The 26,378-nt window shown below is 40.0% G+C and overlaps 1 protein-coding gene and 1 long non-coding RNA gene across 13 annotated transcripts in view; one reads left to right on the plus strand and one right to left on the minus strand.

The window, feature by feature from the left end:
- CDIN1 (CDAN1 interacting nuclease 1) overlaps positions 1–26,378 on the minus strand; it is a 1,267,257-nt gene that overhangs the window by 28,778 nt on the left and 1,212,101 nt on the right. The gene's annotated exons all lie outside the window — the stretch shown is intronic.
- On the plus strand, positions 1,062–26,009 carry LOC141583657 (uncharacterized). The gene is made up of 3 exons (XR_012516416.1): positions 1,062–1,285; positions 24,542–24,671; positions 25,361–26,009. It is a non-coding gene; the product is annotated as an uncharacterized LOC141583657 (long non-coding RNA).

The raw sequence follows: 26,378 nt of genomic DNA on the forward strand, positions 1-26,378 counted from the left end.
CAATCAGCAGCTCAGGCTATGATCAGTGGCTCTTCTTTGAACCAAGGTGTGTATGTGACTGTATGTATCAGTGTAACTCGCCTTTGTAGAGGCCCTTGCTCCTGCCTCACAAATGTCCTATGCTTCAATTCATGACTACTCGGCTCCCTGGGTTAGTAAGTCGCATGATCCCAGAATGTCAGTGAATTGTCAGCTTAACAACTGCGCACTGGGCCAAAGTGAGAGGCCTACTGGACTTTTGGTTAACACAGATCCCAGAAGAGAATCAGACAGATTACTCAAATATGCTGTAATCACTTCTCAGTGCCTCTTTTGCAAATTACTAAATTTATCATTTTATTATGATGGGAACTGAAGTCTACGAGAGCACCTTAGCTCTTTTGTGATTGAGTTACAAGTATTTCCTCTGGCTGATTTAGCAGCCAGAAGCATCCACCATGTAAATGTGAATCATTCACCCCGTGATCAGAAGTGTGCAGAAGTAACAACTACAGAGACCCTTTTTGGTGAATCTGTACGTATACACGAAACCTTTACAAGGGTAGTATCCTGATGTCTGAACTCAGCCTCTTAGCTAATTTAGAAAGATCACCCATCTCCTCATGGCCCAAACAGGTCCACTTAAATTAACAGGATTTGGTGATGTCATTTGGGCAGGAAAAAATCACACATGCAATACCACAAAATCAGCAGGGGAGCTGTCTTGAAAGTGGAGCCTACAGGAATTCCAGCCTATTTCTAGCAAGAGCCCCATGGTGCAACAATTATGTTTATGGTACTGAAGGGAAAAGTAACAAAGGAAGAGGAGAGGTATCAATCATGTAAAGAATTTTTTTTAAATTGGGAGAATTTACTTACCAAGCAGGACCAAAGAAAAAGAGATGAGATAAATTCCAACAATAAAAAACCTCCATGAAGAGTGGAGATTTTATCCACAGAATGAGATAGATGATTCTTCATTGGTGCAAATCAAATATAATAAGGGCAACAGGAAAATTTCGAGCAGACAGATTCTTTAATAAACAAGGGCACGAAGACCGGCGATTATTACACCTTTTAAACGTTTATACAGTCTAAATTGCATTATCTGTGTATGGCAAGGAATTTACATGTGCATTCCTTTACAATTGCTTTAAGCAATTATTGCTTGCTAGACTCTAATTTCCTTTTTCTCCCTAGGAATAACTGACTGAACCGTTGTCTAACTTCAGCACCACTTACCCGGCTACCAGGGATCCTCCTCTGCTTCCTCCCACTCTTTCCTGAGCCCCTAATAACGTGCCAGGTACTCTGACAGGCACTTTGTGTATTTATCTCAAATCTCTACTGTAACCCGGTAAGGGGTTATTTTTTAATCATAGGACTGAGATCATTTTTTCTACAGAAATAAAGTTACCTTAAAAACACATATTTTCAGCCTTGCAGCTTTGAACACTAATTAAAGTGAAGCCAACTTTGTATTTAGGACATACAGGTTTACTTATTGTAAATATTTCTTATTTGTTTACTTTCATTTTCTCTAAGTTGATGAAAATGGTCAGTATTGAACTCTGGAAACCTGTAGAAAGTCAGGATAAATGGCTGGGCGTGGTGGCTCAAGCTTGTAATCCCAGCACTTTGGGAGGCCGAGGCGGGTGGATCACGAGGTCAAGAGATCGAGACCATCCTGGTCAACATGGTGAAACCCTGTCTCTACTAAAAATACAAAAAAAATTAGCTGGGCATGGTGGCACGTGCCTGTAATCCCAGCTACTCAGGAGGCTGAGGCAGGAGAATTGCCTGAACCCGGGAGGCGGAGGTTGCAGTGAGCAGAGATCACACCATTGCTCTCCAGCCTGGGTAACAAAAGCTAAACTTCGTCTCAAAAAAAAAAAAAAAAAAAAAGTCAGGATAAATGAGCTTTATGTTATATCACAATGGGTTCTACGTCTCTTCATTTAGAGTTACTTGCTGATCTTAATTTAATGAGGTTTTAGGCAGAATTCTTAAAATACTGGCCGATACTCCTAAATGTTTCTGACAGGTATCTGTGCCACCATTATGAGCAGCTTGGGTTCAGTCGCATTGATGGTATAGCGTTGTCACGCCAGCAAGTCTTAACAAATAGAGGGGTTAAATTAAACTTCGGCAAGCAGTTTTAATCATTTTTTCCAGCAAATTCCAACTTACGTTTCCTGTGTTTACTATATGTTCATGTGTATCAGGGCTCTGAGGCTCTAGCTCTGTTTGGGTCTGAAATTTATGCCCTTTTTAAACAAGTGGCTCTGGTTCCATCATGCAACAATTTAAAAAATAATGAACACTGGGATTTTCTAAATGAAAAAGCTTGCCACCAACTAACTGGACAAAAGGTACCAATAAGATGTTCCCATTTTGACAAAATGCTTGAATACAGGGCATACATGAATTTAATCTCAGACTTTTAAGAGAGGATTAGATAATGTGAAAATTATACATAGGAACTTGCAAAAAACTTTTAAACAGAATTAAAAAAAGGTTATTCCAATCCCAACATATGTTTTTACACAAATGTGCATGCTCCAATTAATCTGCCGAACTGCTGGTGTGCGGCTGGACTGCCTTCATCATCTTTGTAAGCACAATGTACAATTTGTGGTCTCATTTCTTGAAAGAAAAGTACACTTAATTTTGGCTTTCCCCATACTTAAACCTATTTTAGAAAATTAGAATTTAACCATAGCTTTACACAGTCTTAAAAAGAAAAACTGTATGCAGCTGCTGACAGGTCATTGATGTTGTAATACTCTGAGTACCCGAGGAGAGATTTTATAGTATTATCCCAATGAATGGCATAAAAGAGACTTGGATTTTAAAAATTCATCTCCACTTGTCAAACATTATTAGGAGAGGAGGGAAAAATGGAGATTTCCTGGGATGATCTGACACAACGGCATGTTTTTCCAGTCCACCATGTCTGGCTGGCAGAACTCTTTTCTTCTATAGTGTAATAAACAAATGTTGGTACAATGCTAGTTTGCAAAAAGGCAAGTTTTATTTTCTTTTTTAAGCCCTTGGCTCAGGACAACAATTTCATAGAAAATGGCTATTGTTTTAGTATTATTTGATGATGAAATGGCATCTGACTAAAATATTTCTATAATAAATTATTTCATTCAATAAAGCCATCAATAGTTTGGTCAGTTTAAAAACATAAGTTGCATTACAATATATTCAGAAATCCCTGATGAAAACTCCTATATGCATTAGTTCATACACACACACACACACACACCCCCCACACACACACACACCCACACCCCCCCCACACACACAGTGTGCCTGCTTGTAAGCTCTTTCTCTTGTGGTTTAAAAGAGTTGCTTCCAACTTGAAGTTGTCATAAAAATTCAAAATCCATAAATGCCATCACTAGTTCGCAGCTTAGTACAGAATCATTTTAAAGCAAGAACAAAAATCCTAAATTAAAAGTTAATTTAAAGAGTGATGATTTACTACGTGTAAATTGGCAGTATTAAAATACAGTTTTTTCTCATTTTCTTGTAAAATGTGAATGGCTGCGGTACCATATTTTTGATCATCTAATGGAATAACCTCCCACCTTTTGGGAGCAGCCACATCTCCTCCTTGTAGTTTGTTTTTGCCACATAACTTTTTTATAGTTGGGTTTATCATTTAATAATAGTTTATAAATTATGAGGAATGAGAATTGCTTTTATTGTGGGAATTTTTCAATTTTCCTTAAGAATAACTAGAGATACTCTTGAAAAGTCATGGCTGGTAATTATCAGCTTTGTGGGAAAAAAAAAAACCAGCATCCTATTTCTTAATTAGTCTGTTTATAATCTGTGACTACTTCTGGGACTGGAATCCCTGTTGAAGGAAAAACAGTGTATACTGGCGAATACCCTTCTAATAGAGACTTGAAATACTTTCCTCTAAGGAGAAAATGTTTTGAGGAGACAAGAAGTCCCTCTAGCTCCTGAGATTGGTGAGGACAGGGGCTCGATCTATGTGTCTCTGTTCCTAGGGCCTGGCCCACCTTTGGGCCACACGTATTTTGGCTACAATATATACTTGTGGATGAATGAAGAAGTGAGGAAGTAACTGATCTGAATAAAGATCGTTGAGCTTATTATAATTATCTATAACTCTGGTTCAATAGACCGGTATTCCTAGTCTAACTGCAACATCATGGCTCCTGGCCTCTGTGCCATATCTTGAATTTGATGTGTGTGCTCTAGCTTCTATCTCAACCTTTATAGGACTGAAAAAGTTATCTGTGCTAAATCTCTTACTACCGTTTTATTTTCAAAGGAGCAAGAACATATTTCAGTCATTTAGAAAGGAATGGACACAAGATGCAGAATGGATACCTATCGTTTCTTTGGATGTGCATACCATGAATTAGTTAGTTAAATGTAGGAAAACCACTGGAAAAAGAATCTAAAGTTCCAGACTCCAGGCTTGGCCCTGACTCTAATTGGCTGTGTGACCTTGGATAAATTGCAGAGACTCTCATGCCCTATTTCCTCATCAGTAAATAAAAAGGCTGTAATCTTAGATGATCTCTAAGGTCTTGTTTAGCCCTAGTAGCTTTAAATTTTATTACTATTTTTGTTTCTAAAAGCAAGTATGAGTACTAGAGTGTGATTATTTTTAAGTAGTCTAAAAAATGGTAAAGCTGCCCTCTCAAAAAGAGCATAAACCCAATGTAACACATGTATTCATTATTCTTTTGTATTCCCATCTATGGTGCTAAATTCAACATGTGAGGTACATGAGGAATTTGTTTATTTATCATGTAATTATTTAACAATCTTTCCTGTCAAGCTAAATCTAGAGTTACATACTCATTGGTGATATCATGGGCTTTGGGGCGTCCTTGGACTTTTTGAAACTGTATGCAAAATTTTGCAAATGTGCAAAGTTATGCAGGGAGAAAGTTCATAGGTATAATTAATTTTGAATTCAAAATTTTAGGAACCTCAGCCTAAATTGTGGTCTGTCATTTCTTGCTATGAAATGTCCTTGGAGTTGGACTTGGGTTAGATTCCTAGCTCAGCCACTTACTAGTTCTCTGACCTTGAGCAGGCCTCTGTTTTTATGAGTAAAATAGAAATAAGAGTGTCTACTCTATTGGGCAGTTATTAGCATTAATAAGAGATATGCATAGATTTATTATAAAATAATTGGTCCAGAATCTATCTAATGACAAGTACTTAATATGCAACAAATACTTTTTGCTTTTTGTTTTAGTAAATGAGGTTATCTTAGTCTTCGAGGTTTTCCACTGCTGATAGTCAAATCAGCCTTTGGGGAGAATCCTTTTCAAAAGCTGTTGAGAGAAGGTAGGGTGGTGTGAGGGTCTAAATATGGTGGGCTATAAAAGAATCCACCTGCCTAATAGCATTCTAGCTATATGAGTTAATTCAATTATACTACAATGGATTGCAGCCATTGGTTAAAACGCTAATTTAAAGCAATTTACAATGTTTGATAGTTTTGGTTTCCACATGTCTTATTACAGGTCAGTTTCCTACTTAGCCTGGTGAGCCAATGAGATTTTCTGATCCAAGCATTTATTGGCATAAAGGCATGCAGACTCACTAAGAGGGCTGAGGTCCCTTCCAGTTCTAGGACTCTGCCGTTCTCTTTTCCTGAATGAAGAATTGAAAATCTGCTTTAAATGGCTCTGAATCTACTTTAATATCTAAATAGTCTCAGGTCTCAAACTGACACTAGTGTTCCCAATGTCTTCATACACCATACGATGGGTGCTTCAATGCACAGGAAATTGAGACTCACTCTCCATTTGGAATTATTATTATTATTATTTTTGAGACAGAGTGTCACTCTCGTTGCCCAGGCTGCAGTGCAGTAGAGCGATCTCAGATCACCAGAACCTCTGCCTCCTGGATTCAAGTGATTCTCCTGCCTCAGCCTCCCGAGTAGCTCAGATTACAGGCACATGCCACCATGCCCAGTCCATTTGGAATCATTCTAAATGTAAATGACTATGGGAGTTCTGGATCAAAGACAGAAAACTCATTTGAACTTTAGAAGGGAGAGAGGAAAATGCCACCGCTCCTCAATATGACCACCATAATTGAGACTGTCCACTACATCCCATTCAGGAAAGCAGTCGGTCTCTGAAGATCATCTTCAGAGGAGTAGATTCACACTACTTAATGTACCAACTTAGTTGAGTGGTTTCTTAAGCCTTTATAGCATCCTTCCTCTAAAAAACAACAACAAAATCTTTGGAAAAGAAGCTGCAATTTTGCAGTCTCTGGGGCCCCGAGAAGTCTGGTAACTTGGTCAGCTAATAAGTGCAGGTACTAACATCTGAACTCAGATCCAACAGACTCCAGAATTACTGATTCTTTCCATCACACATGTGGTTGCCAAAACAAATGAAGAATGCCAAGCAGTTTCATAGGAATTGGCTGGGGAACAAGATAAAACATGTATTCCTAGATTTTAGACACAATCTGAGTAAGGTGGTCTGGGGGAGGCTCAAGAATCTGTATTTTGCAAAGCTGTCTCCATTAAATCTGATATACAGTCTGACTTGGGTACCACTGAACTCTGTCTTTGGGCTGTAGTCTCCAGGAAAAGTTTTCTGTGGGGAGATTTGAACACCAAAGGAAAAAATGAACTTAGGTAGAGGTTGGGTTGTGAGTCGAACTTTGATGAAGGAAGCTGGCATGTTTATAAGAGAATAAGGAAACTGTGCCAGCTAGAGCAGAGGGTCTGTGAAGGAGGAGTAAAGCTGAAGGTGCATCTAAAAATTATGAAGCAAATAGGTTCATTGTTTAGGGAACTCTGTTTGGTAGTGGTCTCCTTGAAGTACGGTATTGAGAAGGATTCTGATGCAGGGAGTGGCGGCATACAGCCACATAGCAGAGATGCCAAATTTAAATACAAAAAAATTATTTTAAAATGACAACATATGGTGTATTTTATAGTCTATCAAGGCTGGCACTGTGTAAATGAATATATGATTAAAAATAAGACAAATAGTAAAATTTAATTATCTCCCCTAATCTTACTCGGCTCCTCCAATCCTGTTTTTACTTATAGCTTCATGACTTTTACCTGAATTCCTCAAGTGCAAATACTTTCTTTTACAATTTATTTCCACCATATCTTTAGTGCAATGCAGAAAAGGAATCTTAAATATTTATTTCAGCATTTTATATTTTTATTGGTTTTGTAAACCACTGAAATTGTCGGGTGTGCTTAGAGTAAGTTGATTCCATATGCAGTAAATCAACTGGAGGACGGACGACAGTGTATACCACTTACAAAGTGAATCACTATAGCTAAAAATACAACTTCCTCCCCTCCCACCCCTAAAACCTGCCAACATCCAACCAACTGCAAAATTGCATGCTAGAGAGATGTGTACTGTATGCCAAGATAAACACATACAAATTAAACTGGAAAACCTCAAGGTGTTATTGATTAATTCTAAGAAACACTTCAAAATCAAGGCGTATAGATACTGTTTTGCGGGATAATCATGGGGAGAGAAATCAAACAATTGCAGAGGATAGGAATGTGGAAGGGAACCTTATTAAAATACTTTACATGATGCTAACGCCCTTTTCTGCCTTAGCCCACCTGCACCCAGGTGAATTAAAAAAAAAATACTTTAGATAAAAGGCAAAACAGAAAAAGTTGGTAGCAGAGGGTAGAATGATAAGTAGTCCTAATAAGGAGTTTCAGATTCGATTAAATAGCACTAGGAACACAGACCCTCTAACTTCCCCCACTCTCTCGGGCTGCCTCCCAGGCTGATCGCATGTCACTCTCATCCTCCAAATCTGAGGTATCTCGGGGGATCTGTAGCTTCAGGACTTCCTAACAGCAATGGATGAGAGAAGAAAAGAGCTGACTGTGACAAAGTCAACAACCCTAAACACTGGCAGAGGTCTTATAATCAGTCTAAGCCAGGCCTGTGTTAATTTGGTATTTGATATTCAGGATTACATTCCTGAGCACACAGAACATTGCATTCTCTTCACAAGGGGCAGAAATATCCTAAAGTCAAGCCAGTGAAGACCCAGAAGAGATCATCCAAGCATTTCAGAGTCTTCCAATTCCAGCAGAATTAACTGGGTTATCAGCCCTATCTTCCAATTGCCTTTAAAGACTTAAGATACGGGGTGCATTGGCCCATGCCTATAATCCCAGCACTTTGGGAGGCTGAGGTGGGTGGATTGTTTCAGCCCAGGAGTTCAAGACCAGCCTGTGCAACATGGAGAAACCCCATCTCTACAAAGAATACACACATTAGCCGGGCATGGTGTTGCTCAACTGTAGTCCCAGCTATACTCGGGAGACTGAGGTGGGAGGATTGCTTGAGCCTGGGAGGCTGAGGCTGCAGAGAGGTGAGATCAGGCCACTACACTGCAGCCTGGGTGAAAGAGTGAGATCCTATCTCAAAACATAAACGTATAAATAGAAACCTTGAGATGCAAACTCAATGACTAAAACAGAGTCTGGTGTGCAGTAGGGGCTTAATAAATGTTTTCTGAATGTTGATTACATGTCCAAATGGTTGACTGTGTTTGGTCTTGATAGCCAGCATGTTGGCAACCTTTAAATATAAAATAGGTTTCTGAAAAACAGTGAGAGGGAGGGGATGGGCAATGCACCTTTTTTTTTTTTCCAGATATAAAAACCAATAAAGCATAACTCCAAAGGATTTGTCCAACATAAGGTGACCAGAAGTGAGCAAGTGAGTTTGGTAGGGGGTGTGTGTGCAGAGATTTTCTTAGAAACCGAGGAAATTATTAAGACAATTTAAGCTCATATATTTCTTTGTTTTCCCCTGTCACTAATTAGCCACAACATTGAAAATATTTTCATTCTATTCACACTCTGGGCTCAGAATACACATCCAGTAAAGTAAGCATTACTAAAAAATACACCTATCAACAACCAAGGTAATGATAATCCCTACTGACAAGTACTTTTTTTCCTGGTAAATATCAAATTCAGAATGACTTTTAAAATTATATAAACTTAAGATCAGAAATAGGAAAACAAAAATATTGGGACAAAAAGATGAAAACAACACTTCATGCAGCAGTTTTTGAAATTCAATGTTTACAATATAAATAGGAAATTTAAAAAATATTTCCAAATGAAAGCCAATTGGCAAAACAACCTCATGTTAGGGAAAACGTTCAAAGATTTAGATTGCATTTAGGGAAAAAAAGAGACCAGTATATTAGGGTGATTTGGTAACTACGTTTACTATAATTTAAATGAACTCATTTTATCTCTCTTTTATTCAGGGAAATAATTATTTCTACCAAATACCCTTAGCTGCCTTTTCCTCCTTTGAACCTGCATTCTAGGCCAGGATCCTATGTGTCACATAAAATGAGTTTACTTAACTGAACAAGCATACTGCAGAAACAATAAAGTGACAGAAAACACAATCCTTTTAGCATGAAGAATAATTTCATTTTCTTTTTTTTTTTATTGAGACGGAGTTTTGCTCTTGTTACCCAGGTTGGAGTGCAATGGCGTTATCTTGGCTCACCACAACCTCTGCCTCCTGGGTTCAGGCAATTCTCCTGCCTCAGCCTCCTGAGTAGCTGGGATTACAGGCACGTGCCACCATGCCTAGCTAATTTTTTGTATTTTTAGTAGAGACGGGGTTTCACCATGTTGACCAGGACGGTCTCGATCTCTTGACCTCGTGATCCACCCGACTTGGCCTCCCAAAGTGCTGGGATTACAGGTTTTAGCCACCGCACCCGGCGAATAATTTCATTTTCAAGGCTACAGCCTGTGTATGATTACCAAGAAAAATATATTTTAGTTATATGTGACCTGGCACTGGGATAGGACAAGGTTTCTGATGGAGAATTGAGAAAGCAGAAAGTTACTTTCAAGAGGGCAGGGGGTGTTTTCTCTACCTCATCAAAACGTAGGTGCTGAGAGAGGAACTAGAAGATGAATGCATGAAGGAAGTTCAGTTGTTCATTTACAGTGAATTCAGACCATTCCCTATACCTTGATTCTGTCACCACCATGTTCCCTGAGTATTGTCTCCAGTACACATTTGCGGGCGACACAGATGTCCTTGGCATATCCTCAATCTATAAGGTAAGATTGCCCAGCAGTGAAAAACTTGATCAAGGCTCATCAAAAGAATATGAATAAACCATACTTGAAAAAGATACTGTAAAACTATATTATTCAATTTGTCTTGTTAAAAGTTTAGTGGTAACTTCCTAGAAAATTAAATCAAGTATTTGAAAAAAACTAAATGATGTTTCAAACTAATATTTAAGCCAAATACTTGGGAGAATAAAAGGAAATCAAATTTCTAAAAGCAGCTTGTTATTCCTTCCACATACGGATTTTCACGATATATTAATCGATGACTAGTTTTAATTTACTAAATCTAAAAGAATGAATGAAATACATCTATACATACATACAGTAAGTAAATCTAGATAGAAACCAAAGAAAAAGTCTAAACTCTTAAGAAAAAAATGAAAATAATATAAAATTATGAAGTAGTCTTCTATAGATACCAATATATCATATTTATATATTTGGAAAATAGATAAAATGCTTTTCACGGTATATAGCTTGCATATTTTCCCTGTGTATATCTGGTAGTAGAGTATATATTTTGCATATTGTCCCTGTGTAAATCTGGTGAAATTAGAAAAAGCTGCATGTTATAATACTTCATTGTTGCTGGACCAAGACTTTGCCAGAGTAACATTCACCTTTTTGTTTTAAAATAAAGGTACATCAAGACTCTTGAGTTGAAAGGTTAAGTGTGCTCTCTGTGTAGTTGATAAATGTAGTCCTAATCTAATCAGGGCCTGTCACAGGCACTGCTGCCTGACCCAGGCTTCTGGTTTCCACACGGGTAAGATCTAACCAAGATGTAGGCTCTAGGCCTCTGACCTCCTGGAGACCTTGTCCGTGTGAGCCGAGAATTCTGGTTAACAGCCGGGGAACTCGTAGTTCAAATCAGGAACATGTGCACTCTGCTAATATAACACATGGCTTTGAAATTAAAATGCAACATGATCGAGTGCTTCGGGATATTTTAACGACTAGAAGAGAGATTATAGCTAGATAAAACTGGGCTCTCAGGTCACTTTTGCTCATTCATGTTTCTTCCCGTTTCTTTGGACTAGACAAATTTAATTTTATTGTATTTCTTAAGAATTTGCTAGAAAAACAAAAGTTTGGTAAGTTATTTCATGGCTGATTGATCTCAGGGAAATGGGGATGTTGTAAGGTTTCTCTGTGACATGTGTCACCTATTAGATAGTTAGCTTTTTCTATTTCCAACTGAGCCAAACCAAATTAATTAGAAAGTGGTTTGAATTACAAGCTAAATACAATAAAACGTAATAAAAACAGAAAATGACATTTAGGTCATCAATAATATTCCTGAGGTAATTCAGCATTGATTTTTTCCTGCTTTCGATGATAAACAGCTTTACAAGTTGTCAAGCTGACAGTTTAACCCCCAGTTGCTACTGCAGTAACAACTGCAGGCGTCAAGAGCACAAATTTAATAATGTGACAGATTTATTTTCTTTTTGTTTCTCACTTTGTTTCTCCTGGAGACCTGTCCTACGAGTGTAAGATGGCCTGAGCAACCTACTGTGCACCTAGGGAGGTCTACTCATCACATGGTCAGACGTTTGACTTGTAAGAGTCAAATCTGCAACTATTCTACCAACGAAACTCAAGTCACAGCACAATCAGTTTCAGAAGGGAAAGAGGAAAACTACCAAGAGCACACTGGTATCTTCTTTTTTAATAAGAAAAAATATGAATTATGATAACCTTTGCAAAGGCTTCCTACCCTTCAGAGGAAAACTTTATTTTCTTTTGCTAAATGGAAAGTTAAAATTCTTGGTTCAATTTATTTTAGACTGTCTTAGGTCCATGAAAATGCATGTTTTGAATTACTTTTAAAATTTTAGTATAGGGAAAACACATGGTCCAGACTTCCCCTCCAAATAGCTCAACTTATCAACTGGAGGGGAAAAAAACCCAGAGCAGGTATAGGTCTTGTTTATTTTGTTTAGATGAATTTCCAGTTCGTTAACTTTTAGGGAGTACTGGAGGAGGACTAGTGACCCTTCATCTAAGTTTAAATCCTGTCTCTAGTTACCTAAAGGACTATGATTGTGACTTCCTTTGTGTGTGCGTGCGTGCGCGCGCGCGCACACACACACACACACACACACACACACACACACACTTGTTAGTTGCCAGCCGGTACCTGGGGGTGTGGGAAAGTGGCCCTGATTTCAGGTCCCTGAGAAGACTCTCCCCTGACTCCCAGTACTGCACAGTAGCCATCTGCAGAAACCACAATAAGAAATCTCGTTGCAGTTCAACTTCAGGAGGACACTCAATTGCCAAACTATGCTTCTGGTGTGCAGGAAGTAGCTTTCAGAGGTGTCAAGGACTGAAGACGTTTGCCAAGTGGCACAGATAACTACTTGTCAAAGTTCTTAGCCGCCGAACAGCAGCTGACATTATAGGAACACCTTTAAACACCCTGAAGGGTTTATTCTTGGCCTGATACGTTGAAAGGTCTTTTCAGAAAATTCACTTCCTACCACTTTTCCAGTATGTCTCATCCAACCTACGCTATCATAATATCTCGCCATATAGAATCAGACATAGTTTTCTGAATGTGCCAGGTTCTTTAGCACTTCCATGCTTTTGCTTTTGTTTTGCTTTACTTGTTCTGCTTCTGCCTGGAATTATTTCATCCGTATTTTAAAGCTGAGTTTACTGATGTTCTCTGGGTAACCTTAGAATGCTCCAGCCATTTATGTCAGGATGAAAAGAGCCTGCACCCCAGATGTAGAGCCGTGCTGTCCAATACAGTAGCCACTAGCCATTTGTCATATCAACAAAAAATAAAAAATAACTAATACAATTATGATTTCAGTTTCTCAGTTATACTAGCCACATTTCCAGTGTTGAATGGCAATGTAAGACTAGTGATTATGGTATCAGCACAGATATAAACCATTTCCATTATTGCACAATGTTCTGTTGAACAGCACAGATCTAGAGAATAAGGAATGGATATACTGCCCACCCAGCATGGGACCAGTAGCCCTAGATCCTGAAAATCCCTCAGAGCCACGTGCCATTGGTAAGAGTGAAGAGAAATCTCAGTTTTTAGTCACCGACTAAGCCCACATCACTAGACCCATATAGGTATTATGGGTCAGAAAAACTGAACACCAAAAACATATCTGGGATATTTTTTTCCAGAATCCCCCTAAACAGGATGAAGAATGAGGGGCTTCTTGATCCAAAAAGTCTGAACACTAGCAAATGAAATATACATGTAATTACAATACAGGAGAGGGAGGAGAGAACAAAGCATTACTGTTATTACTATAGTGCTAATACTATTAGTTTCTTGCAACAGAATCTATTTGGGTTATATAGTTTTTTCTTTCCTATTTTTAGGAATCAATCTCTTCAAAACAATTTATTTAAATAACTAATTTCCTCTGTTAGCACAATTCTTTTGGAATTTGGAGATACAGCTCAACAAATGTCATTTGAGCATGGTGCTCCCAGGATTTAGGGAGAAAACTGGAAAAGGTCACCCTCTGACAGCAAAACAAGAGAAATCAATGCACCACAGATGGCTATATTTCCTCAGTATGTATCTCTCAGGGACTCACCATTCCAGGCTTTGTGGTCAGCACTGGGAGGCAGTGGGGAGCAAGACTGAGTTGGTCCCTGCTGAGGTGAACATCATTCCCTGCTAGCATAGTCAATGCAAGAGATGGTTAGAAAATGGACTGCCCTGCCGGGCGCGGTGGCTCAAGCCTGTAATCCCAGCACTTTGGGAGGCTGAGGCGGGTGGATCACGAGGTCAAGAGATCGAGACCATCCCGGTCAACATGGTGAAACCCCGTCTCTACTAAAAATACAAAAAAAATTAGCTGGGCATGGTGGTGTATGTCTGTAATCCCAGCTACTCAGGAGGCTGAGGCAGGAGAATTGCTTGAACCCAGGAGGCGGAGGTTGCGGTGAGCCGAGATCGCGCCATTGCACTCCAGCCTGGGTAACAAGAGCGAAACTCCATCTCAAAAAAAAAAGAAAAAAAGAAAAAAAAGAAAATAGACTGTCCTGAGGCGGGGCTATTACCCAAGACCAGGGGAGGTTCTTTGGAAATTCAGTATATAAAGAAGCTACAGGTCCATAATCCTTTACTTGAAGCCCTTAGGCCAGACAGCTTCAAGAACTAAATTGATCAGATTTAGAAATTTGTAAATATTGTATATTATGCTATACCCAGAGTAAGGAACAAAGCAGCACTGTGCAATCAAATGTATTAATATTTCCAAAGAAAAACATATGACGATTTACACCAAGTGAAGTAAGTAAAGCCTTCAAATAACTTTACAGGAGTTCTGGTCAGGTTTTATTGCTAAATATGTTTTGATGCCACCTTACTAAATAAAAAAAATACAGTTTTCGTAGCTTTTTGGGATTTTGGAATTGTGGATAAGGGACAGTACATTTTACTTGAAGATACGATGTGCTGGCAATAGGGTAACTGTTAATATATCTAAGAAAAGAAGAACCAAAGAAGAATCAATTCTGTCCCTGAAACGAATGCTTCCAGTCTGTTGAGAGAGTTCTTTTAACAACATGAATGCACAAGACTATATAATTCATTCAGTTGCTGTGAGTTTGGTTTGTGTGAGTCTATCTTCCTTTTTTCCTTTCCTTTTTTTTTTTTTTTTTTTTTTTTGAGATGGAGTCTCACACTGTCACCTGGGCTGGAGTGCAATGGTGTGATCTTGGCTCACTGCAACCTCTGCCTCCCGGGTTCAAGCAATTCTCTTGCCTCAGCCTCCTGAGTAGCTGGGATTACAGGCACACGCCACCATGCCCAGCTAATTTTTTTGTATTTTTAGTAGACAGGAGGTTTCACTATGTTGGCCAGGCTGGTCTCAAACTCCTGACCTTGTGATTCGTCTGCCTCAGCCTCCCATAGTGCTGGGATTATAGGCCTGAGCCACCGCGCCCGGCCTGAGTCTATCTTCTTTCGCCTGCCTGATTCTTGTGAATGGTTAAAATACAGAAGGCTGAGGCCAGATGCTGGTCTCCAGAGACCTGGCCAAGGCACTGCTAACTTGAAGCGTGGCTGAAAGCATCCAGCGAGCCTCCTTCTAGAGCTGTGGTCTCCAACCCTGGTTGTGTACCACAATCAGCTGAGAAGCTTTACACATGCCCAGGCCACACAAATCAGAATCCCCAAGGGTAGGACAGCTATCAATGTGCCTGGGTATGTATTATTATTATTCCTTTTTCTTTTTGTTTTATTATTTTTTAAATACTTTTAAGTTCTGGGATACATGTGCAGAACGTGCAGGTTTGTTACATAGGTATACACGTGCCATAGTGGTTTGCTGCACCCATCAGCCCATCATCTACATTAGGTATTTCTCCTAATGCTATCCCTCCCCTAGTCCCCCACTCTTGGGGTATACAGTAAGAAATATAAAGGATGAAAATCTTAAATAACCATTCCTCAGAATGAGATAGACAATACCCTGGGATTCCTTCAGTGCCCTTCCAATTCTTATTTATCCCCTCATCCTCCCCTGAGGTACTCCTATGTCCTGCGACTTTTCGTCACTATCCAGCAGTCTTAGGGACCAGTATTTTGTAATACTGGTTCTCAAACTGGGCTGCTCTTTGCTATCACCTAGAGTTTTAATGAGGACTGGCACTAGAGTTACCCCAGAGATGCTCGCTTACATAATTTGGGGTCTAGCTGGGGAGCAGCATTTTTATAGCATCAGGGGACTCTAATGTGCAGCAGTTTGAGAGCCACTGCTTTGATAATTTGAACATTCCCAGCTGAAACAGATATAGCTCCTTTAGGCCAAAACCATAAAATCATCAAAAGTATCACAACGTCTCGGCATGGCGGTGCACGCCTGTAATCCCGGCACTTCTGGAGGCTGAGGCGGGCAGATCACTTGAGGTCAGGAGTTGGAGACCAGCCTGGCCAACACAGTGAAACCCTGTCTCTACCAAAATATACAAAAATTAGCTGGGTGTGGTGGTGCACGCCTGTAGTCCCAGCTCCTTGGGAGGCTCAGGTGTGAGAACTGCTTGAACCCTGGAGGCAGAAGTTGCAGTGAGTGGAGACTGTGCCACTGCACTCTAGCCTGGGTAACAGAGTGAGACCCTATCTCCAAAATAATAATGATAATAATAATAATGAAGAGATTGTGTTTTTTTAAGAGGTTGAGTTCTCCTCCTCCTCTCTCCCATCCCCTCCCTCCCTCCCTCCTTCGTATTCTCCCTTTCTCCTTTTTTTTTGCTTTCCTCTCTCCCTCGCTCCCTTTTTTTTTTTCCTGATCAAGCCACAGTTGCTAAAACAGATATCAGAAATGGCTCAAATTCCATTGATTAAGCCCCTTATTTTTCTCCCTTCCTTTTCATTTCCCTTTCATGAAGAAATTTTTTTTGAAAAGACTATAGAGAAAAAAACGAGAGCGAGACAGAGAAAGGAGAAGGAAAAAAAAGAAAAATGAAGCAAGCTGAGTGAGGAAGAACAACATGGCTTGAAGAGGAGAAATCAAGGGAAAAGACATGGGGCTGAGAAAAGAAAATGGGTTCTCTCCTGACATAGTCCATTTCACCCTGTAGGTTCATTTCGTAAGGGCTCAGTAGGGCAAAGCGACCTTTTCAAAATTGCAGATGGCTACCCTGGTGTATTAGCAGCTGACTGTAACATCATTTATCCCACAGTTCCTTAGATTTTAGAGCAAACACCTTCCCCAGGGCTCTCTGTGTTCTTGGCAGGCAGCTAAGCATTTTAGGTTAAGAGCTGGGTTCGTGAGTCTGACTGCTTGGCTCAGCCATGAGAGAAGAGGAAAGAATGATGTCACCTTAAGGAAGGTACTTCATAAGCCTTTTTAAGCTTCATGTGGCACTGTCAGTAGGATGGAGTTAACAGTACCTACCTGTGATGGTTAAATTTTATGCATCAACTTAGGCTAGGCTATGGTGGCCAGTTATTTACTCAAACACTAATCCAGATGTTGCTGTGAAGATATTTTGCAAATGTGATTAACATCTATAATCAATTTAAGTAAAGCAAAGTACCCTCTGTAATGTGGTTGGGGTTCATCCAACAGTTGAAGACCTTTAGAGCAAAATCTGAGGTTTCCCAGAAAAGAAGGAATACTGCCTCAGGACTGTAACACAGAAATCCTGCTTGAGTTTCCAGGCGGCTGGCCTGCCCTGTAGATTTAGGACTCAAGAACATATTAGCAACCCCTGCCTGAGTTTCCAGCCTGCTGGCCTATCCTATGAGTTTCAGAGCTGGCAGGCCCCACAATCACATGACTCAGTTCCTTAAAATAAATCTCTCAATATATGTACACATATGTCCACTGGTTTGTTTCTCTGGAGAACCCTGATAAACTACTTCTGGGGTAATAAACGTAATGTGTTAATATTAGCTGCAATTTTTAGGGTGGTATGGGACTTATGATATTAATCTGCCATTATCAGAAAGCCTGGGGATGATTCTTAACTCTGCACTCAAATATAATCTCTTATCTGTCTTCTACCTTTTGTACATTTTTTTCTTAACAGATCTCAGGCCATCAGGCCAGTTCTCTCTAATTCACTTCATGACAGACCCAGGACATAATTAGGGCACAAATGACAACCAGGGTAGTTAGAGGTGCACAGCAAAATTAAAAGTCCTCCTAGGAAACTCCTTTCTTTCAGACTCTGAGGCTTTCTCCTTGGCTCCTTCATTCTTCTACTCTTCTTTGCTTTTTCCTGCTCCCCCAGCCAAAGCCTGGCTTCCACTTGATTTGCTCCTGCGGAGCCTGGCTACCTCCTCCACGGAAGTCAACAGGACAGCAGCTCCAGTTCCACCCATCACTCCGACCACCAGTTGAGGTCACTAACAAATATTTTCATAGCAGTTTCCAGCAAACCCCTATGCCATGCAAGGATGGGGATCTGGGGAAAGGCAGCTTGATACAACTCAGATTTGGCTTCCTAAGATGAAACTTCTTTTCTGGCACACAGAAAGGCTGGCCAGAGGCAAGAAGTTGAAGGGGAAAAGCTACATTTGGGAACAGGGAGAACACTCTAGCAGATAGAGTCTGGTTCAAATTTTCCCACAAATAGTTTGGAAAGGAGGCCTGCTGAGTGGAAGGATCCGTTTATGCATCAAGTAACTGGATTATTTAGCCCAACTCTAAATAATATTTAGCCCAACTGTCTTATTCATCAAACTAAGACAGTGAGGCCCAGAGAAGAGGTCTGACTGAGGCAGTAGCTCAGCTGATCCTAGGACTTGAACCAAAGGTCAGGCTCCTCCATGCAGAGTCCAGGGCTTTCTTTCACAATGCCGTATGGCCTTTAGCAGCTCAGCTGCAGTAAGTGTTTAAAGATAACATCTCCTTTATCATGAAACTAATACCAATCATGCAGGCCAACACTGTCTAGCTTCCTCTGGCTATCTGTGAAATCTATAAGCCTCTGAATGCAGGACTCCTGGGGGTGGGGGGCAATAAAGGCAGGTAACAGGAGCTGAACCACAGATGAGTATTTGCAGTGAGCACAACATATGAGGGGTTACAAATAGCCCTCTCTTCCTTAGGTGGTTTCCTATCAAGAAACTCGATCAATGAATCCAATTTCTCAGGCCTTCCGAATTCCTAATAATGACTATTTAAAGTGAGGAAGTCATTCTTTGATGGAAGGCAAATTAGAAATACTTATTTGATCAGCTTCCTTTTACAAGTCACTCTAAGATGTCATCTTTACTATGTTTATCACCTTTAGAGTGATACATATGAATTTCAGGTTCACTCCATGTGAGTCACAAAAGGCTAATTTCTAATAAAGGGCACATGGAGAAGGTATTTCAGGAGATGTCAAGTCTTGGTTGCTGAATTTAATGCAAGTCGAAGTCTGAAGGCTGAAGGTCCAATTACTCATGTGAAGCTTTCCAGGTGGCTTTGCTTCAGTGACCTGAACAGGTGGGAATATGAAGCCCACCTGCTTCTGTTTGCACAGTGACTAATACATTTATAAACACTTAATAAACATGTAACTGTGTCAACTCTTAAAATAGTTCTTTCACAACTACAGTTCAACAGATTTGAAATTACTGGGTGACTTTATAAAGCCATTTCCATAAAAGGGGATGGGGCTACATATTCTGGTGATGTTGGAATCTAATCCTTACCCACAGGCTAGAACTCCTGGTCCTTGTTAGCTCAGGTCTGACTCAGGAAGCCCAAAAATACATCTACATTAAACAGGGAACAGAGAACAGACTGAAACAATTTTATTCCCAACTGCTGAACTGTAACACATTCGGAAGGAAACTTTCCCAAGATTCAGAGTCAACTTTGAGTATTAAAAATATAGATCCAGTTTTTTTAACTGCTGGAAAAATTGGACATCCCTAGGCAAAAGAATAAAATTGGACCCTTATCTTAGAGTATCCACAAAAATCAACTCAAAATGAATTAAAGACATAATATAAGACCTGAACTGTAAAACCCTTAGAAGAAAGCAAAGGGAAGAAGCTTCTTGACAGTGGTCTTGACAATGATTTCCTAAATGTGACACCAAAAGCACAAGTAACAAAAGCAAAAATAGGCAAGTGAGACTACATCAAACTAAAAAGCTTCTGCACAGCAAACACACACAAAAAAACAAAACCCATCAACAGAAAGAAAAGACAAGCTTCAGAATGATGAAAATATGTACAAACCATATAAGAAGGGGTTAATAACTAAAATATATGACCGACTCCCAAAATCAAGTAACAAAAATCCCAAATAATCCTATTAAAAATGGGCAAAGGAGTAGACATTTTTCTAAAGAAGACATACAAATGGCCAATAGGTTTATGAAAAGTTGCTCAGCATCACTAATCATCAGGAAATTGCACATCAAAACCATGATGAGATATCACCACATACCTGTTAGAATGGCTATTATAAAAACAACAAGAAATAAAACAAAAGATAGCAAGTGTTGGCAAGGAAATAGACAAACTGGAACCTTTGTATGCTGTTGGTGGGAATGTAAAACGGTACATCCACTATGAAAAAGAGTATGGAGGTTCCTCAAAAAATGATGAATAGAACTACCATATGATCCATCAATCCCACTTCTGGGTATTTACCCAAAAAGAACTGAAATCAGGATCTCGAAGAGATACCTGCACTCCCATGTTCATGGCAGCAATACGCACAATAACTAAGATATGGAAACAACCTAAAAGTCTGTTAATGGCTGAATGGATAACGAAAACGCAGTACATTATACATACAGTAGAATATTATTCAGGCTGAAACAAAGAAAAAAAATCCTGCAGTATGCAACAACATGGATAAATGGGAGGACATTATGCCAAACGAAATAAGATGGTCAGAGAAGGACAAATGTTGCATGATTCCATGTATATGAGGTATCTAAAATAGTCAAATTCACAGAAGCAGAGAACAGCTGATAGTTGCCAGGGACTGGGAGGAAGAGGAAAGGAGAAGTTGCTGCTCAGTGGGTATAAAGTTTCAGTTACACAAGATGAGTAAGTTCTAGAGATTGGCTAGTACGATTGTACCTATAGTTAGCAATACGGTATTGAGCACTTAAAATTTTAACAAATTTTAACAGAAGGTAGATCTTATGTTAAGTGTTCTTCCCATAAAAAGCACACACACAAATCCTCCAAATAAAACAAGCACTAGAAAACTTTGGGAGTAATGTGTATGTCTATTACCATGATTATAGCAATGGTTTCATGAGTGGAAGCTTATGTCCGAACTCACCAAATTGTATACATTAAATAGATACAATTTTTGGCATATGAGTTACATCTCAACAAAGCTATTAAAAATATAGATCCATTTTCAAATCCCCTAATTTAGAAGAAAGGATAATAATTAAGCATTTTAAATAACCTATAAATAATCAGGTTAAAAACATAATTAGATAAATTCAACCATCATTACGTTTAATGGAATATGGCCTCTAAAGACATGGGAAAAACACTGGCCCCAGGGTTAGAAGTCCTATGCTTGATATTACTTTTTGACGTAAACTCTCTTGATATGGATCTACTTTTATCCTCCGCATCTCACCTACCATATTGGTTAGAATTAAATTCTGCTGCCAGTGAAAGAAAAATCATAATATTCATAGCATAAACAAGAAAAAAGTGTATTTCTCCCTTACGAAAATTAAACTCGGGCTGGGCATGGTGGCTGATGCCTGTAATCCCAGCCCTTTGGAAGGCCAAGGCAGGCAGATCACTTGGAGTTTGAGACCAGCCTGGCCACATGGCGAAATCCCGTCTCTACTAAAAATACAAAAATTAGCCAGGCATGGTGGCAGGTGCCTGTAATCCCAGGTACTGTGGAGGCTGAGGCATGAGAATCGCTTGAACCCAGGAAGTGGAGGTTGCAGCAAGCTGAGATCACACCACTGCGCTCCAGCCTGGGTGACAGAGTGACACTCTGTCTCAAAAAAAAAAAAAAAAGAAAAGAAAATTAAGCTCAGAGGGAAGTCGTTCTAGGCTGGCATGGTGAGTGCACTGTCAGCAGGAACCTAAATTCCTAGTCCTCCTAGTTTAGCCATCTTTAGCATACAGTTTCCTCTCATGGCCCGGAATGGCTACCTAGGCATCACCATCAGGCTCATATTCCTGTGAGCAGGAAATGGCAAGAAGGGTATGTGTCTGTTCGTTAAGGGCATTTCTCAAAAAGTCGCACAGGACACTTCTGCTTACGTGCATTCCACTGGCCAGAAATGAGCTCCATGGATACATCTTGCTGCAAGGGGAGCTGGAGTTTTTATTCTGTGTGACTGCAAACCTACGTAACACTGGACGTTGAATTATTAAAGAAAGAAGGGGAGAACAGATGTTAGGGGACAGCTAGCTGTTTATGTTACAGATATTTAAGTTGTTGGTCAAGATTTAATGAAGATGAACACTATAAGAAGAAAAAGCTTGTTCTGGATGCCCGTAGGAGCTTTGCATGAGAATGGGGAGGAGAATAAACAAACACAGAGATTCTATGTATTCTATGTAGCAGATAAATGCATTCTTTTTTCCATACAACCCATTAACATTTTCTTGCCTACTAAAGACCTTTAAGAGCTGAATCCAGAGCTCTCAAAACTAGATGCTAGAAAACAAATGCATATGTACAAACTACCTTCTCTTATATTTGGTTACATGTTACTAGACAACTGGATAAATGAATCTTTTGGCATCATAAAACAGTAAAAACAGAATTGTCTCTAAAAGTCACATCATGGTGCAGAAAATACAGGTGCTACAGGTTTATGCATTTATAACACAGCAGATTTCATAATGACAAAAAAAAAATCGCAGAAAGAAAACAAAAATGCTGATTGGGCCTTAGTCCATGGTGGACTTCCGGACTGGCCTATTGGCTTTGCTAACTTCTCACAACCCGTAAAACGACTCACAGCATAGATACTCCACTTTGAGTGTAAGGTCAGACTGATTCCCTCCTCTACCCCAATCTTCCTTTGTTTGAAGTGTCACTAGAAGAGGTGATTGACTGGAATGATGTTTTGAAGTTGTGGTTTGTTTTTGGTGCACATAGAAAATGGATACTGACAGTCACCAGACTTTTCAGGCTGTCCTGGAATGTGGACACTCACTATGTATTTACAGCCTTTGCTGCCATTTCCTTCTAGTTATTGTTTGCCTCCTGGAAGCCAGAGCTACTGAAAGGAGTATCTAGTTAAGGAATAGGCAAGTTTTAGGTGGAGCCAGCAACTGATCCTTGGCCAGAGGTTGAGTTAAACTCTACACAGAGAACACAGACATACAACGTAGAAGGGGACTGCAGTGAGCCTTGATGCCAACTCTCAACCTCGCTGAACCCCACATGGAAAGCAAGGAAGGCTCCCTACTCCAAAGGGATGTTAAGGGTGTGCTTTCTCACAACATGGAGGGTACAGTTCTCTCTTTTCTGGCTTGTGGTAGTGCAAGCTGATGGCAGAGAAATGGGGTTTTGACATCTTGAGGTCCCTAGAGAAACTGGATTCTATGCTGTCCAGTCTGGGGAGGCCCTGAACTCTCGTCAGGTGCAAGCAAAACACAGCTGTCCTAGAAAGTCCTGTTTTATAAGCCAACTGGATGTAATCTTGACTCTTACTGAGTATGGCCAGAAAAGTATGGGCAGAGCTGCCTCAGCAAAAGTCATCTATAACTCAAGCAAAAACTTCTAGATAAATCAGAACATAATAGCCATGTTTAGAAATCAGTCTTCTTTTTTTTTTTTTTTTTTTTTTTTTTGAGACAGAGTCTCGTTCTGTTGCCAGGCGCCAGGCTGGAGTGCAGTGGCACAATCTCGGTTCACTGCAACCTCCGCCTCCCGGGTTCAAGCAATGCTCCTGCCTCAGCCTCCCGAGTAGCTGGGACTACAGGTGTGGGCCACCACACCCAAAAAATAATTTTTGTATTTTTAGTAGAGACAGGGTTTCACCATGTTGGCCAGGATGGTCTCAATCTCTTGACCTGGTGATCCCACCCGCCTCAGCCTCCCAGCATGCTGGGATTACAGGTTTGAGCCACCGTGCCCGGCCTTAGAAATCAGTCTTACGAGCCTTAACTACTTCAGCAATACTTAGGTGACCAAAAAAGCTCACTGCCCCCTCAAGAAGCTTTTCTCAGTAATTCCTTACCAAGAAAGGGCCTGTGTGTAGCAAAAGGAGAAGTTCAAAGTGTAAAGAATAGGAGAGGTTAGAAACAGAGTGGATAAAAGAAGTGAAAGGCATGAAGTTTAGGAGTGCTTACCACAAGGGCAGCCTTCCTGCTGAGTTAGGCTTGCCCAGTGTCCTAAACCTCCAAATCCTTTCATTTAGAGTCTGAACATTTTTAATTTACTCTCTAGATATGACAGGAAACCAAGGCTGGTCCCATCGGTATTAGAGAATTGCCACATTCTGCCTGCAATAGACTTCTAGGCCCAGTCTATGAGCTTAACACTGTTTATAACTCCGTTTCATTGTACAAGGAACTGCACAGTTACAGCTGCTATTAGATCTCTAAAATTTATTAGTGTTAGTCATTTACAATTGGTAGCAATCTCTATTTTATTTTTTTCTTTTTCCAAATGAAAATAATGGGCCTTTTCAAGAAAGTATAACACAATCTTGTGTATCAGTATGCAACAGTAATCGTTAATGTCCTATAAAATTGTTCAGACTTTTTCCTGGAGTAAGAAGTAAACAGGAAAGGCAACTGGCATTAGAAGATGCTTCGCTGTCTGCATGAAAGCACAACCGGCAAGAGATGATGAAGTGCTTTCGTTCTGGTGTCACAAAGGGATGGGGCTGCCCATAAGAGCATCTTCCAGTGTCAGTTCAGTGAACTTTGGGAAACTTCCCTCCCTGACTCCATGACAGAGGCTCCTTGAAGTACACTAATGAAAGCATTTCCCCTGATTTCCTCTCTTTTCTGGCTTGTGGCAGCAAGGAAGAAAGACCATATTATCTGCTGGCTGATGAAAACTTGAATAGCTGTATACTGTCACCAGATCATTTGGAGGAAAAATGATAAATGCCCTAAAGAAAGCCCTGGGATGCTATATGTAAATCTGAGGTAAGAAGAGCCAATAAGGTCTGTGACAACATTAAGCAAGTTACTAGCAATGAAGCAATTATATGCACGACTGAAACAATCTATAGTGACAGCTATAACAAAGGCAAAGGAAAGTGGGCAGGAGATTGCTTAGAATAATCTGAAATATCTAGTGCCCTGAGCAGAGAGAAGTGTGACCTGTTCCAGAGCTTGAGGGACAGAAAGAGCTGGAATTATAACCAGAGACTGAAGATCTTTATCATACAACTTTCTAAATTCTAACTGCCTTAGCTTTTAGATGTGCCGACAAAGGTGCATCTTATAAAATGACCGATGGCAAAGAATCACAAAGTAAAATGCAAGCACTCAATAAAAACAAGGGAAAGGAAAGTAAAAATGAGAGTGTAAAAACGATCAGTGAAGTGATGGCAGCTGACTTGCACCAGCGTGCTGAGAAATGGGCATACTCACACGCTACTTGTGGAAGAAGAAACTGCTACAATCATTCTGTGACAGGCAGTTTACAAATATGTATCCAGGGCCTTAAAACTCTGTGATCCCTTTGATCACAGAGAATCTATTGGGAAGTCTATTATCTGGATATTATCCTAAATATTTATCCTGAATAAATATGGATATGAAAAGTGATGTAATGAAGTGTTCAACAATAGCCACAACCATTTCTTAGGTGCTTCTTATGTCCTTCGCAGGAAAAAATGCTTCTTCTGGTGCTGATGGAGGCCTCAGGTGGGAAATGGAGTTGGGAAATGAAGAAACACTTAAACGTTCTGTGGGAGAGACAAATGCATACTTTTTGCAGAACAACACATAATCTGTCTTTGCCTCTAAAATAACTTTAGAGAAGAATAAAAGTTCTGAAGAACTAGATGGTAGAAAACAAACGCATATGTGGCAAGCTACCTGTTTCTGTTTGTTTTAGGTTACTAGACAAATGGATAAATGAAAATGTTTTGGCACTACAAAAACAGTTCTTTTAATTGAATATGAAAGGGAAAAAAACAGAATTATCATTAAAAGTCACACCATGGTGCAGAAAATACAGGTGCCATAGCTTTATGCATTTATTACAGCAGATTTTACAAGACAGAAGAGAATGAAAATGTGGACTGAGACTACTGTGCTTTCTATGTCTTGACTCATTTCACAATGAGAATGTTCATCTCAGTGGTATTTATGTTGATCTCCTAAATACCCATTACAGGTGACTGGTTAAATAAATTATATTTCCACATAATGCAAGCATTAGGAACCTACTACAAAGAATCACATAGAGCTATATGTATCGATATGAAAACAATCTCAATATCTGTTGAGCTGAAAACACAGGCATATTCTACAGTATACAGCAGGCGTCCCCAAACTTTTTACACAGGGGGCCAGTGCACTGTCCCTCAGACCGTTGGAGGGCCGCCACATACTGTGCTCCTCTCACTGACCACCAATGAAAGAGGTGCCCCTTTCTGAAGTGCGGTGGGGGGCCGGATAAACGGCCTCAGGGGGCTGCATGCGGCCTGCGGGCTGTAGTTTGGGGATGCCTGGTATACAGAGTATGATGCCGGATATGGTTTGGTGCTATGTCCCCACCCAAATCTCATGTGATCTCAATTGTTGGAGGTGGGGCCCGGTGGGAAGTGATTGAATTATAGGGTAGCTTTTAATGGTTTAGCACCACCCCCCTAATACTGTCTTCTGACAGAGTTCTCACAA

Source organism: Saimiri boliviensis, chromosome 2 (assembly GCF_048565385.1).
Source record: "Saimiri boliviensis isolate mSaiBol1 chromosome 2, mSaiBol1.pri, whole genome shotgun sequence".
NCBI lineage: Eukaryota > Metazoa > Chordata > Mammalia > Primates > Cebidae > Saimiri > Saimiri boliviensis.